Below are 16,407 nucleotides of genomic sequence, written 5' to 3'. Positions count from 1 at the left end.
AGAGATTTTTGCTTGGGTGAGAAATAGAGTAGGTGACTTCTAACCTAGTATTTCATTCCAAAATACCGCCCCTACCAAACAGATATTTAAAAAGAAGCCGAGGTCACTTATTTATTGAGTTGAAAATGGTCCCTTTTGTTTCTGCATTGTTTTGATCTGATGCCCTAACTTTGAATAAGGTTTATAATTTGAGGCAGCATATTAACCTTTTATCTGGTAATACACTTGGTATCTGGGAAACCTAATCACTAACTCCTCTGATTAAAAGGCGACACTAGGGACGCCTGGGTGGCTCAGTCAGTTAAGTGTCTGCCTTTGGCTCAGGTCATGATCCCGGAGTACTGGGATCGAGTCCCGACATCGGGCTCCTTGCTCAGCAGGGGAGTCTGCTTCTCCCTCTGCCTGCTGCTCCCCCCTGCTTGTGCTCTCTCTCTCTCTCCCTGGCAAATAAATAAATAAATAAATAAATAAATAAATAAATAAATAAAATCTTAAATAAATAAATAAATAAAAGGCGACACTATTTAGACACTAAGAGAGCCTGGGCAGTGGTTCTCAACCTGGTTCAGTGGATAGGGTCTGAAATTTACAGTTCACTCTGAATACCATAAAATAATGATAATGATAAATATTAATACCCATCACTAGCATAAAAATATGGCTCTGTGATCTATATGCATTATAAAACCAAACCAAGGGTGCATGTTCACAAAAACAGTCTATTGTGGCCACCCTCTAGTCACCTGCCACTGGTTTTTCAGTGTCCCTCTTCGGTGACTCTGCACATTCTTTTATAAAATAGCACATATCATCAGTTAGGTCACTTGATCATCCCCCTCTGTGAGCTTCCTGAGGATAGTAGCTGTGTTCTCTCTTCTGGTAGATACATAAGCATACTATAAATGTTTATGAACAGATACAGTAAATATTGTTGACAGGGTTTATTATTGTTCACTTAGTATTCTTTTGACTCTTGCTAATTTGTTCATTCATCTAGTAATCACTTGGAGAGAAACTGAAATTTTAAAAATACATGAAAGAAAAAATATAAAATTGTAAAAATGTATCACTAAATTAACTTGTACATAAATTGAGAAATATTCATTATTTGATATTATCAAAATAATTACCTCTAGATAATGGAATAGTAGTATAGCATAGGAATATAATTTGCAAACTACTGGCATAGATTCAGCAAAAGATAAATCTCCCGTAAAAAGATTTCAAAGAACTAGCAGCTCTCATACTACTATGCCACCTATAATTTAGTCCTTTCTGGCAGGATATAAAGGCACACCTTGTTTTATTGCACGTGGCTTTACTGTGCTTCACAAATATTGCCTTTCCACCCCCAACCCCAAATTGAAGGTTTGTGGCAACCTGCATGGAGCAAGTCTATTGGTGCCATTTTTCCAAAAGCATTTGCTCACTTCATTTGTTGTAACATTTTAGTAATTCTTGCAATATTTAAAACTTTTTCATTATTATTATATTTGTTATGGTAATCTGTGATCAGTGATCTTTGAGGTTACTATTGCAATTGTTTTGGGGTGCCATGAACTGCACCCATATAAGATAGCAAACTTAACTGATAAATGTTGTGTATATTCTGACTGCTCCATGGACTAGCTGTTCCCCTGATCTCTCTCCTTCTCCATTAGCCTCCCCATTCCCTGAGACACAACAATATTGAAATTAGGCAAATTAATAACCCTACAACAGCCTCTAAGTGTTTAAGTGAAAGGAAGAGTCACTCATCTCTCACTTTAAGTCAAAAGCTAGAACTGATTAAGCTTAATAAAGAAGACATGTCGAAAGCTGAAACAGGCCCAAAGCTAGGCCTCTTGCACCAGTTAACCAAGTTGTGAATGCAAAAGGAAACGTTCTTGAAAGAAATTAAAAGTGCTACTCCAGGGAAAACACAAATGATAAGAAAGTGAAACAGCTTCATTGCTGATATGGAGAAAGTTTTAGTGGTTTAGATAGAGGATCGAACCAGCCACACCATTCCCTTAAGCCAGAGCCTAATCCAGAGCACGGTCCTAACCACCTTCCCATTCTATGAAGGCTGAGCGTGGTGAGGAAGCTGCAGAAGAAAAGTTTGAAGCAAGCAGAGGTTGGTTCATGAGGTTTAAAGAAAGAAGTCATCTCTGTAACATTCAAGTGCAAGGTAAAGCAGCAAGTGCTGATATAGAAGCTGCAGCAAGTTATCCAGAAGATCTAGCTCAGATAAGTCATGAAGGTGGCTACACTAAACAACAGACTTTCAGTGTAGATCAAACAGTCTTCTGTTGGAAGATGTCCTCTAGGACTTTCATAGCTAGAAAGGAGAAGTCAATGCCCGGCTTCAAAGCTTCAAAGGACAGGCTGGCTCTCTTATTAGGGGCTAATGCAGTTGGTGACTTTTTTTTTTTTTAAGATTTTATTTATTTATTTGAGAGAGAGAGAGTGCAAGCAGGGGCAGTTGGCGGAGGGACAGGGAGAAGCTCAATCCCAGGACCCTGGTATCATGATCTGAGCTGAATGCTTAACTGATCCGATACTTAACTGACTGAGCCACCCAGGCGCCCCTGCAGTTGGTGACTTTATTTACTTTATTTTTTAAAGATTGTATTTATTTATTTGATAGACAGAGACAGCGAGAGAGGGAACACAAGCAGGAGGAGTGGGAAAGGGAGAAGCAGGCTTCCCACCGAGGAGGGAGCCCAATTCCGGGCTCAATCCCAGGACCCTGGGATCATGACCTGAGCCGAAGGCAGATGCTTAACGACTGAGCCACCCAGGCGCCCCTGCAGTTGGTGACTTTAAATTGAAGCCAATGCTCAGTTACCATTCCAATCATCTGAGGGCCCTTAGGAATTATGCTCAATCTACTCTGCCTATGCTCTAAAAATGGAACAATAAAGTCTGGATGATAGCACAACTGTTTACAATATGGCTTACTAAATTTTTTAGGCCCACTGTAGAGACGTACTGCTCAGAAAAAAGGATTCCTTTCAAATTATTACTGCTCATTGACAATGCACCTGGTCACCCAAGAGCTCTGATGGAGATGTACAGTGAGATTAATATTGTTTTCATGCCTGCTGACACAACATCCATTCTGTAGCCCATGGATTAAGGAGTAATTTCAAGTCTTATTCGTTAACATTTTGTGAGGCTATAGCTACCACAGATAGCAATTCCTCTGATGGATCCGGGGCAAAGTCAAATGAAAATCTTCTGGAAATGATTCACCATTCCAGATCCGTTAAGAACATTCATGATTCATGGGAAGAAGTGAAAATATCAATGTGAACAGAAGTTTGCAAGAAGTTGATTCTAACCCTTATGGATGACTTTGAGGGGTATAAGACTTTAGTGGAGGAGATAACTGCAGATGTGGTGGAAAGAGCAAGAGAACGAGAATTAGAAGTAGAGTCTGAAGATGTGAATGAATTGCTGCAATCTCATGACAAAACATCAATGGATGAGGAGTTGCTTCTTATGGATGAGCAAAGAAAGTGGTTTCTTGAGATAGAATCTATTTCTAGTGAAGATGTGGTAAAGACTGTTTAAATGAAAACAAAGGATTTAGAATATTATATAAACTTAGTTGGTAAAGCAGTGGCAGGATTTGAGAAGTCAATTTGAAAATTGACTCCAATTTTGTTAACATTACATGCTAGAGAGAAATCATTCATGAAAGCAAGAGTCAATTGATGAGGCAAACTTAATTACTGTCTTAGTTTAAGAAATTGCCATAGCCACCCCAACCTTCAACCACCACCCTGATCAATCAACAGCCATCAACACTGAGGCAAGACCTTCCACCAGCAAAAAAAAAAATTACGACTTGCTGGAAGCTCAGATGATGGTTAGCATTTTTTAGCAATAAAGTATTTTTTAAATTAAGGTATATACATTGTTTTTTTTAAGACATAATGCTGTTGCACACTTTAAATAGACTACAGTATAGTGTAAACATAACTTTTACATGCTCTGGGAAACCAAAAAATTCATTTGACTCGCTTTACTGCAATATTCACTTTACTGTGGTGGTCTGTTACTGAACCTGCAATATCTCCAAGGTATGCCTGTATTGTGCTTTCAAAAAACCAGGATTGAAGGATTTTCTAAATAAAGAACAAATGTTATTTTGAAACTCATAAGGATGTCAAGGATTCCAAAAATGCCACATTCTCTAGTGGGTGGTAACATACACTTGATCACTTCTTTTTCTAACAAATGAATTGTTGTAGTTCAAATATTCATTACAAAGATATAAAAATCACATCATGGGTAACTGGCAAAACAAAAAACAAAACAAAGCAAAAACTTCCATGAATGTTTAAACCATATCCATTCATAAAAGGATTTAAAGCAATGTTAAGAAGCCTGAAAGTACAGTAAAATGACTAGGTGACAAGTACTGTAGTATTTAGAAAACCTCTCTGAAACCTGTTCTCCATGAATTTTTGTATCGACTTCTTTACTTACAAAAATGATATTTATAATTGAAATAATCATCAACTACTTTCATTGTTAAGTCAGCTTTAACATCAGTAGTAAAAACTAAGTTCTAAAAACTAGATCCTTAAGCGAATTATTTATTTTATTACTCACTGCTTAATCAAACTCTAGATCTGTAAGCAGATATCAGCTGTTCGGCAAGACAAGAAATTAATAGCAACTATTAACAGATTCTAAGGAAACAATTAGACCAGTTACTATAGGAGCTGGAATACTTGTTCTGGGCTCAAAGATCTTAATTAGAAAAAAAAATTATAGAAAGAAAAATTACAAAAAGAGTACTTAAGATTAAGACTATGGATTTCTGATAGCACTGCTGTGTTTACTAAATACATTTCATATTTAGAAAAACACACCAACTATACTTGTAAGAACTCTCTCTGGACCTTCCCTGCCTTTTTGGGAGAAGGGGAAGGGAAGTGTATAAAGTGTTTAGACATGAAGTAAGAAGGATCAGGCTACACAGTTCACTTACACCAAATGACAAAGAACACATTTTGGAAACCTACGATCATATTCTGGAGAAAACTACTTAGAAACTGCAGTCAGGCAGAATCAAAGGAAAGGAGAAAGACCCATACTACTTTTGAGTTCTTAATTCAGAAAGCATCACTTCTTTTTTTTTTTTTCCAGTACAGAGGTTACTGATTTAGGATCGTTGATCCACGGCACCTCATAGCCCAGATGAAATTCTGAATGGATGGAACTTATTTTATAGCAAGAATGGGCAGAGGAGAGCTGGAAAAGAATAACTTTATGCAGAAGATCTAAGACTTACAAACCATAGTAAGTGTTAAGGCAGCTTTATAAATACACCAGAGCGAAGAACATAGACTGAAATTTAATAAAAGGGCTGGGGATAAATTTGAATAACAGCAGTAAATCCACATTTTGTAATACAATACACATAAAAGAATAAATCACTTCAAAAGCTAACACAGAAGGCTTCCTTTCCAGGAATAGTTACTACAAGTATTAGCAAGGTAACTTTTTGTCTCCGACGGGGCCAAGGTAGCTGGTTCGACCAGGTAAGCCCTTTGGGAAGATGGGCAGTGTAAGATAATTTAGCAATGGAGGGCCAGCTAAGCAGACCGACCTGGCCATTTCTGAGCTATCGCCTGAGGCAAGGGTTTCTAATCTGGGGTGTCCAATGCGGCAGGGGCACATAGGTTTCTGCAGCATCGGTGTGTTTGCTATGCACACCGCCACCCTCCGGCCATCCTAGCCGCCTCTGCCCCTCCTCAAGCGCACCTGCACTTTTAACCAACAGCTATGTCCGCTGGCTCACTGACTGCGCCGGCGGCAATATTCAAAAGCGGTTCCCGGCTCAAGGAGGACAAACTCTCTCCTGGTTCCACAGAATCACCCCTCCTCCGGGACGGGCCATCTGCAGCCCTGGTCACTGGAAACTGTCGGGTTGGGGACATAGCGTCCACGGAAAGGCCTCCCAAGCCAGCGCTGAGCCCTAAGCCGAGGCCTAGGAAGGGTGGCGGGGCCAGGCCTGTTTCCCCAATGAAGCGCCTCTGAGCAGCTGAGGACTGGCCGGTGTTTCTCCTCCCAGCCCTAGGGTCTCGGAGTAACAAGGAAAGGAAACGGCGAAAGGACAGCCCCGCGCAGCTCACCCCAGGTTCAAGGCATCGCGCTTCCGGCGGTAGCAGCTCCGCCTCAGCCCGCAGCTCAGACCCGCAGGCGGCGGCGACGCTAGCTCGGCCTGCGACTGGGTCGCACCTCAGTGACGCAGAAGCCCTGCCCCCAGCGTGTTGCCTGGAAACGGTGCCCAACCTCTCACCGCAGTTCTGCGCTCCCGCGCTCCCGCGCTCTCGCGCCGCTTTGTCTGAGGACCTTCGACGCCCGAGCCCCGGAAGCCGTCTGCGAAGGGAGGGTGGAGGCCCAGGAGTGGGCCGTGCCCGAGAGGCGGCGGGAGAAGCCACGCCTGGCAGGCTCTTTGAGGCGCGGCTCTGTGAGGTGGCCTTGGCTCCGGCCTGGCCGGCTGCCGCCTCTCCTGGCGCCATCTCCCGAGCCGCTGTCGAGGGCCCAGCTGGTGACAAAGGCCGCACTGTAAATCCCGGGTTTGGGCAAGGGTTGGAGTCCAAGCCCCTCCTTATTAGGCCTCCAACCTCCCCCTGGTCATAGCTGCACAAAGGTAAATCTTGTTACTTTACCATGAGATGGGGCCGATTATACTCACCTAGCTAGGTTAAGAAGCATAAAAGACTGTATGGAAAGTAATTAGCACAGGGTCCCAAAAGGTAAGCCCTCATAAATGGCAGCAATTACTATGAACAAATGCTGGTGATACTATTGCTGTCCCTTAAGCATCTGTTGTGTGCCACGTACTATACTAGGTCACCTTCCAGGCACTGCTCTTGTTTAAGTAGTTTGCCCAAAGTTACACAGGCAGTGAACAGCAGAGCAAGGATTTAAACTCAGGTTTAAACTACTTATAGTAGCTTAAACTAAATTAAGCTACTTAGCAGCTAAATTAAACTATTTATGATTCTTAATGTTTGGACACTTGTCCTTCAATCATTTGTAGATTTATACTGTGAAGAATTAATCCTGCCCTCTAATAATGGATAATATTTATTGACCATTAGAAAAGCCCTGTTCTAAGTACTTTAAAGGTATTAATTTAATCCTCATAGCAATCCTATGAGGTAGGTATTATTAACACCTTCATTTTACAGTTGAAGAAACAGGAAAATCAATTAAATTTTCTAAATTATAAAACTCATAGACTAGAATATAAGGAAAAAACTCAGTTACTTTGGATTTGGCAAAGATTTCTTAAACATGGCACAAAAAGCATAAATCTTAAAAGAGAAAAAATTAATAAGTTTTACTTTATCAAAATTAAAACTTCTTTTCATAACATACTTAATAAAGTAAAAAGGCAAGCCATAGACTGGGAGAAAGTATTTGCAAAGCATATATTTGATAAAGGACTTCTAATTAGGATATATAAAGAACTCTTACAAGTCAGTAAGGAGGGAACCCAATTTTTTAAAATTGGGCATCAAATTTAAACAGACACTTCACGGAAGAAGATGTATTGATGACAAAATAGACACATGAGAAGATGCTTAACATCATTAGTCATCAGGGAAATGCAAAGTAGAAGTACAATGAGATATCACTGCACACCCTAGTCACAGAATGGCTAAAATTAAAAAGGCTGATCATACAAATTGTTGGCAAGGATGTGGAACAATTGGAATTTGTATATACTGCATTTTGGGAGTATAAAATGATGTAACTATTTTGGAAGTTTGGACCATTTCTTAAAGTGTAAATTTGACCATTTCTTTAAAAGCTAAACATACACCTACCATATGATCCAGCCATTCCACTCCTAGGTATTCACCCACAAAGACTACGAATATTCATTGCAGCATTATTTGTGATAGACCCAAACTAGAAACAGCCCAAATGCCCATCAACAGGTGAATGGAAACACATTGTGGTATATCCACACAATGGAATACTACTTGACAATAAGAAGAAATGAACAATAGATAGACTCAGGAACATGGATGAATCTCAGAATAGTTATTCTGAGTGAAAGAAGCCAGACAAAAAAGAATACATACTGTGTGATTCCATTGATAAAACATTCTAGAAAATCCAATTTATAGTGATAAAAGCAGATCAGTGGTTGCAGATCAGTGGGATGGGAGGGATGAAAAATGGGGCATGGAAATGGGTGGGAGGGCAGTATCACAAAGGGGGAAACATTTTGTAGTGATAGACATGTTAATTTTCTTGATTGTAGTGATGGTTTCACAGATGTATACATAAGTCAGATCTCAAATTGTATACTTTTATCATATGTAGTTTATTATATGCAAATTATACCTCAATAAAGTTGGGAGGGAAAAACATACCTATTTAAATTTTAAAAGGCTTAATATTACAGCCTAATCTGAGCCTGGGAGTGAGAATATCACTGCAAATTGCTTTCAATTTATAAAATTCAAGTAGTCCTTTTTATACTTCATGGAGAGTGTAGTGAAGATTGCACTATAGGAGAGACTACAAGAATAAAATATTTTAAAATTAGTATTATTATCAACATCTCTAGATAATTTCTTCTCATCATTACAGTTTTTTTTGAACTTGCCAAAGCATAATGATTTAACTAAAATAATAAAACCATAAGACAGAAATAAGGATTATCTTAAAAACTGTAATAGAAGAGATTAGAAATTCTGAAATAGGAATTATGAAGTTATTTTGTAGCAGGCCAAGGAAACCTTTATTTTTCTTACATATAAAAAAGGTGTAGGGAAATGTTTGTAGGAATCCGTAAGTATAAATAGTAAGAGTTATGGAAGAAGAAACCACTAAGTTAATCCTTTTATAAGAAGAATGGATCCTTTTGTAATGAATCTTACAATTTGTGATGCATATTCAGATTTTCATATTTTACATAGGTATTTGCCCATTAAAATACAGAGACTTCAATAAAATTGTAGTAAACACAGCCCTGTAGTGAAGACCAGGAAAATTTGAGAGACTTTTGAAACTCTTTTTCTAGGAAAGTATGTCCAATGCCTCCTGCTTTTTGTAAGGTCACTAAACATCTGTGACAGGAATGTGGGAATATATGAGGAAGGCTCTGAGTGGTTTGGGATTGTAAACATTTTTAACTTCCTGTATTTATTCATAAAATCATGAAGTTAAAAGAACTAATAAATGATTTGGTCCAACATTCTTCATTTATAGAGGAGGAAACTGAGATCCAAAGATGAGAAATGATTCACCTATGGACCACAGAGCAAATTAACTAAACTGGGTTAGAATCTGGATTTCCTGGCCATTAGTGAGTGTAGTGCTTTTCCTCAATACATTACTGCTTTTAATTTTATTAGTGTAGAATACAGAGGAACAACTGACTACCTGTAATTAAGATTAAAGCTTCATCATCTTCTAGGATGATACACTTTGAGGTTTTTTTTTTCCCTTCTGGTTATTTCTTCTCAAGCTCTGTCCTCAGTTTTCTGCTTTTATTTTTGAAAATTTGGGGAACTCAGGCACTCATAGCTTCAATTATCATCTATGTTCAGATGATTTCCTAATCAACATTGCCAATTGTTATCCTTCATTAGTGTTCTAATCCTGTATTTCCATATTTATATAGAGTATTTCCCAGAGGAATGAATACACTACAGTAATGGGCACCTGAATTCAACAATCTCTGTATCAAAGGAGCTTCAGTATTCCTTCTTGTTTCCCAGGCTAAATCATATGAAGAGATTTCTTTCTGTCTCCTAAAGCATTCTGTCATGGTATCCTGTACTTTCTTTATAATTTCTTCTAGTTTTTTTTTTTATCCTTTTTTTTTTTTTGAGTTCTTAGTGTGTGCCAGGTACCAAAAGTATTCTATATGTATTATCTCATGTAAGCCTCACAATAGCCCTAAAAGTTAGATATCAGTATCATCTCAATTTTATAGAAAACGGTCCTAGAGAGGTTAAATAAATTGCCTAAGGTCACATAGTTCATAAATGGTAGATCAGGGATTCAAATCCACTATCTGATTTCAGAACCTCAGGTTTTAGCTACTGCATTATATTTCTACTATTAGGCTTAACCCATTCCATACTATCATCTCAATATAAATTCCTTGGTATCTGACAGATAGATTAGTATAATAACATCTTAGCCAATCAACTTATTCTGAAACATATTTATTCGGTCCATCTTGTATCTTGCTGCCAAACCAAGCAACCTGAAACATTATTAAGTCTATACCATAAAGGTGCTGGTGTTCAGTATTAGGCCAGAACATACCAACAAAATGGACCCCAGTGTTAGGGAACTCATTTTAAATGGATGATTTTACCATCCCATTGCCTCAAAGATCTACCTGGATCTTGAGGAGAGTCATTCTGTATACTGCCTACCCCCATTATTACCATGTCATTCCAAACCACCTCCTAACACTCCCCCCTGTAATCCTTTATTGCCATGTCCTATGATCACTGATCTCTGCAACTCTTTATAGTTCACTTTCCTTTAGCATACCTCATCTTCACTACCTCAAGCTAGCTTTCTCTCTGCCTTAGCTATCTCAGTTTGACCTCAGGAATTCCCATTCTCTTGCCAACAACTCTGCCATTATCTGCTTTTCCTTTGAACACTTTCTACCTTACTGAAATCAAAGGAGTCTACTTCCCTAACAACCTCTTTTGGCTAGGAGACAAGTTATCATTCTCTTCCCTAGCTGTCACATCCTGTCACATCAGTGTTTTAATACTATCAATCAGCTGTCTCTCTCCTTTAAACTCTTCCAGGTGGAAGTCTGTTTTTGTTTGTTTTTTTTTTTTCTAAGCCAGGTAGGCCTAATAACTGCAGAGCAAAGAAGTCACGTTTCTCCTTATGCAAGTGCAAAACTCAAACCTTACCATTATCATGTATAATGCAAGGAAAGATCAAGCCAATGTATACTGACAGGGCCAGGGGAAATGAAGACAGAAAGTTCAAGAACAACATAGAGAATACTTGCTCCAATCCTGGGAGCTATCCACCTTGGTCTTTTGGGTCCTTGTTGCCACGGACAGACCAATGGGAAATGACAAAGTTTACTCCCAGAGAGAAAAACCCGGGTCAGTTTATCACTCTGCTACATGGAAAACAAGGACTAGAAGCAGCCAGTTCATAATTATATTCCCCAGATTATCTAAAATATGTCCTTTACAGGTAGTAAATTTGTACTCTCATTACATTTTGGTGGTTATATTTGAAATTTCTTTTAATTGAGAGCAATCCTCCTCCCCTCCTTTTTTCATACTATTACCTTTTCGCAGAAACTGGGTGTATTGGGGTTCAACCAGAGAAACAGAACAAGTAGGAGATATATACTAAGAGATTTATTGCAAAGAATTGGCTTATTCAGTTGGGAGAGCTGGTAAGACAAGATAGAAACGGAACTCGTGGGCATGAACTGAAACCACTATGCACAGATAGAATTTTTCTTTTTTTTCATGTTATTTTATTGTTATGTTAGTCACCATACAATACATCATTAGTTTTTGATATAGTGATCCATGATTCATTGTTTTTATATAACACCCAGTGCTCCATGCAGTATGTGCCCTCCTTAATACCTTAATTTCAGGTAAATAATAAAGAATTTTTAGTATAAGTATGCCTCAAATATTACTTCACACATATATATGGGACATACTTACAATAAAATATTTTTTGTTATTGACTGAAATTCAGATTTAATTGGATTTTTCTGGTATTTGTTTTACTAAATCCCACAAGCCTATCTAGACACATTTCCTAACTTTGGGAATTCAAGGATTCCAGTGCATCAGCACTAATGTCAGGCAATAGTAACTGCAGTAATACCTGGCACAGATGGCAGTGTCTGAAGATTTTTGTGGTAACTGGAGGAAAAGGCAGCAGTCTCTAGTAGACAAGTCATCATCTAGTGAAGTAGCATTGTTACCTGGTAGATGTGACCTAGAATATAACCAGGGACGCAACAGAAGAATTTGGCATAGTCAGTGGTACCTTGTGGGCGTGGCGGTTCCCAGAGGATATAGAAGCAGGGCTTAGTAGAGGCAGTGGTACCTGGTAGCTGTGGTGATACCTAGGGGAGACAGTCATGATGCTTGGTGGGAGAGAAAGAAACAAGTAGAAGTGGTCAGTGCATCTAGTAGAAGATATGATAGTTCTCGCTGGAGTGTAATTAGGCCAAGAGCACTGGGAAAACACTTAATGCCATATGAAAGGTAACCATACTTGCTTGTGAGCACATTTGAATGTCCTGCTTCTGGATAAACCTAGAGAGTTACTTTTTTTCAAGGATTCTGCTTTAACAGATCTAGAGAAATGCAAGTTACATTGGTGCTTCCCAAGTCATCATTCTGGCAAAAGAGAATAAAGGAAATATAGACAGTGTAATAAGGATAATTATGTCTGACCCTACCTAGACTTGGTTGATATCAGCCAATAAACTCTAGTGCAGGGCTCTCTGCAGAACTTTTGAGCATAGAGCTTTAAACCTGGAGGCCTAAGTAGGATCCAGAAAGAGAAGGACACAACAAGAACCACAAGTCCACTTATCTAACCACATATATAGCGTGGAAATTATAGATGATAATGGCTACCTGACCTCTAGGGACCAGGCCCTGCCAGGGTCCAAGACATAAAGCAGACCATTGAGTGCTAGGAATAGGTACTGAGCTTTAAAGCAGAATAACTCTACCTACCAGTGAAATATGACCCAGAAGTGATCTTGACTGTTACCAATTGGGTTAGTATCTCCCTTTCCCATGGGGGAGCGATATTCGGAAGGGGGCATATAGAAGTGGGAGCAAGGATGGGAATATTCTCTTGCTTATATTAAAGTTTGAATTGTTCCCCAGCTCTGGTTGCCACCACATGACTTTTTCCCCTGTGCGGATGCAGGGCACCCAGCTTACTCTAAGTGTTATTAAAGTGTTATTTGACTGAGCATCTTAATACTTTGATCTACCTGTATTGGGATGTCAGAAACAGGGCAAGATCCCCCACAGGCAAAGCCATGTTTTAGTCCAAATTGGGATCAGGTTTGCTTCTTCAGATACCAGTCAATAACCCTGGTAAGTTCACATTGTCTCTGTTGTCCACTAATGGCATACACCTAGTGCCATCCTCCTTTCTAGATTTACAACCCAGACATATTTTCCATGCTTGATCCAGTTGGATTTAGACATCTCCTCCCCATACCTCTACTACATAGAAATTTCTGTTATGTTTTTCCACTTGATAGTATATCTTTAATAGATTATTTTCTTTGTTTTTGTTTTTTCATTAAATTTAAAATTTTAATTCTAGTATAGTTAACATACAGTGTTATTTTCAGGTGTAAAATATAGTGATGCATAATTCTATACATTGCTCAGTGCTCATCATGATAAGTGTACTTTTTCATCTCCATCACCTATTCCACCCATCCCCCTGCCCACCTCTCCTCTGGTGACCATCAGTTTGTTCTCTATAGTTAAGAGTCTGTTTCTTGGTTTGTCTCTCTCTCTCTTTTTTTTTTTTTTTGCTTTGCTCATTTGTTTTGTTTCTTAAATTCCACATATGAGTGAAATACTATGGTATTTGTCTTTCTGACTGGCATATTTCACTTAGCATTATACCGTCTAGATCCAACCATGTTGTTGTAAATGGCAAGATTTCATTCTTTTTTATGGCTGAATAATATTCTATTGTATATATGTACACCATATCTTCTTTATCCATTCATCTATTGATGGACACTTGGGCTCCTTCCATAATTTGGCTATTGTAAATAATGCTATAAAAAACAGGGATAGTGCATGTATCCCTTGAGTTAGTCTTTTTGTATTTTTGAGTAAATACCCAGTTATGTGATTACTGGGTATTTTTAACTTTTTGAGGAACCTCCATACTGTTTTCCACAGTGGCTGCACCAGTTTACATTCCCAACAGTGCCCAAGGGGTCCTTTTTATCCACATCCTTGCCAACACTCGTATTTCTTGTGTTTTTGATTTTAGCCATTCTGACAGGTGTGAGGTGATACCTCATTGTAGTTTTGATATGCATTTCCCTGACGATGAGTGATGTTGAGCATCTTTTCATGTGTCTGTTGGCCATCTGTATGTCTGTTTCAGAGAAATGTCTGTTTGTGTCTTCTGCCCATTTTTAAATTGGATTATTTGGTTTTTTGGTGTTGAGTTGTGTAAGTTCTTTATATATTTTGGATACTGACTGTTTATTGGATATGTCATTTGCAAATATCTTCTCCCATTCAGTAGGTTGCCTTTTAGTTTTGTTGATTGTTTCCTTCACTGTGCAGAGACTTTATTTTTATATAATCCCAATAATTTATTTTTGCTTTTTTCCCCCCTTGCCTCAGGAGACATATCTAGAAAAATGTTGCCTTGGCCAATGTTAGAGAAATTGGTGCCTGTATTCTCTTCTAGGATTTTATGGTTTCAAGTCTTACATTTAGGTCTTTTTAAAGATTTTATTTATTTGTCAGAGAGAGATTGAGAGCACAAGCAGAGGGAGAAGCAGGCAGAGGGAGAAGCAGTCTTCCTGTAGAGCAAGGAGCCTGATGAGGGACTCCATCCCAGGACTCTGGGATCATGACCTGAGCCAAAAGCACTTAACTGACTGAGCCACCCAGGTACACCTCACATTTAGGTCTTTAATCCATTTTGCATTTATTTTTGTGTATGGTGTGAGAAAGTGGTCCAGTTTCATTCTTTTGCATGTAGCTGTCCAGTTTTCCCAATACCATTTGTTGAAGAGACTTTTTCCCATTGTATATTCTTTCCTCCTTTGTTGAAGATTAATTTACCATACAATCATGGGTTTATTTCTGAGTTTTCTCTTCTGCTCTATTGATCTATGTGTCTATTTTTATGCCAGTACCATACTGTTTTGATTACTACAGCTTTGTTATATAATTTAAAATGTGGAATTATGATACCTCTGGTTTTGTTTTTCTTTTTCAAGATTCCTTTGGCTATTCAGGGTCTTTTGTGGTTCCATACAAATTTTAGGATTGTTTGTTCTAATTCTGTGAAAAATGCTATTGGTATTTTGATAGGGATTACATTAAATATGTAGATTCCTTTGGGTAATATAGACATTTTAACAATATTTGCTCTTCCAACCCATGAGTATGGAATATCTCCATTTCTTTTTGTCATCTCGAATTTCATCAGTGTTTTATAGTTTTCAGAGTACAAGTCTTTCACCTCCTTAGTTAAGTTTATCCCTAGATATTTTATTGGTTTTGGTGAAATTGTAAGTGGGATTGTTTTCTTAATTTCACTTCTTGCTGCTTCATTTTTAGTGTATAGGAATGCAACAGATTTCTGTACATTGATTTTGTATCCTGTGACTTTACTGAATTCACTTAAGTTTTTGGTGGAGTCTTTAGGATTTTCTATATATAGTGTGTCATCTGCAAATAGTGAAAGTTTTACTTCTTCCTTACCAATTTGGATGCCTCTTATTTCTTTTTCTTGTCTGATTGCTGTGGCTAGAACTTCCAGTACTATGTTGAATAGAGTGGTGAGAGAGGACATCCTTGTCTTGTTCCTGACCTTATGGGAAAAGCTCTCAGTTTTTCCCCATTGAATATGATGTTAGCTATGGGTTTATATATAAGGCCTTTATTATGTTGAGGTATATTCCCTCTAAACCTACTTTGTTGAGGGCTTTTATCATTAATGTATGTTGTACTTTGTTAAATGCTTTTTTTTACATCTACTGTAATGATCATATGGTTTGTATTCTTTTTCTTATTGGTGTGATGTATCATGTTGGTTGATTTGCAAATATATATATATTTTAGAGAGGGAGTGGGGAGGGGCAAGGGAGAGGGAGAGAGAGAATCTTAAGCAGACTCCATGCCCAGTGTAGAGCCCTACATGGGGCTTGATCTCACAACCCTGAGACCATGACCTGAGCCAAAATCAAGAGTCAGACGCTTTACCAACTGAGCCACCCAGGTGCCCCTGATTTTTGAGTATTGAACCTCCCTTACATCACAGGAATAAATCCCACTTGATTGTGGTGAATGATTTTGTCAATGTATTAATTGGATTCGGTTTGCTAAAATTTGTTAAGGATTTTTGCATCTATATTCGTCAGAGATATTGGCCTATAGTTCTCTTTTTTGGTGATGTCTTTATCTGGTTTTGGTATCAGGATAATGCTGGCCTCATAGAATGAATTTGGAAGTTTTCCTTCCTCTTCTATTTTTTGGAATAGTTTGAGAAGAATTATTTTTTTAAATTTTTTATTGTTATGTTAATCATCATACATTACATCATTAATTTTTGATGTAGTGTTCCATGATTCATTGTTTGTGCATAACACCCAGTGCTCCATGCAGAATGTGCCCTCTTTAA

At 38.3% G+C, this 16,407-nt stretch overlaps 1 protein-coding gene and 1 long non-coding RNA gene across 7 annotated transcripts in view; one reads left to right on the top strand and one right to left on the bottom strand.

Moving 5' to 3' along the window:
• Positions 1–6,324, bottom strand: part of RNF141 (ring finger protein 141) — a 36,276-nt gene extending 29,952 nt beyond the window's left edge. Inside the window, exon 1 of one of the 3 annotated variants that reach the window (XM_081797395.1) lies at positions 6,302–6,324. The gene's annotated coding sequence lies outside the window, so the exon portion shown is untranslated. The other 2 variants (XM_006728519.3, XM_081797396.1) reach the window with 2 other exon arrangements.
• The window catches only part of LOC115936716 (uncharacterized), a 201,162-nt gene continuing 191,078 nt past the window's right edge, over positions 6,324–16,407 (top strand). For 3 of the 4 annotated variants that reach the window (XR_014138361.1, XR_014138360.1, XR_004072115.2), the window contains exon 1: positions 6,403–6,655. This is a non-coding gene — a long non-coding RNA (uncharacterized LOC115936716). Of the gene's footprint in view, positions 6,656–16,407 lie in introns of all 4 variants that reach the window. The other variant, XR_014138359.1, reaches the window with a different exon arrangement.

The sequence above is a fragment of the Leptonychotes weddellii genome, chromosome 11, assembly GCF_054177405.1.
Source record: "Leptonychotes weddellii isolate Sample4059 chromosome 11, ASM5417740v2, whole genome shotgun sequence".
Classification (NCBI taxonomy): domain Eukaryota; kingdom Metazoa; phylum Chordata; class Mammalia; order Carnivora; family Phocidae; genus Leptonychotes; species Leptonychotes weddellii.
Note: the sequence above shows the minus strand (reverse complement) of the source record. Positions and strands in the feature narration are given on the sequence as shown.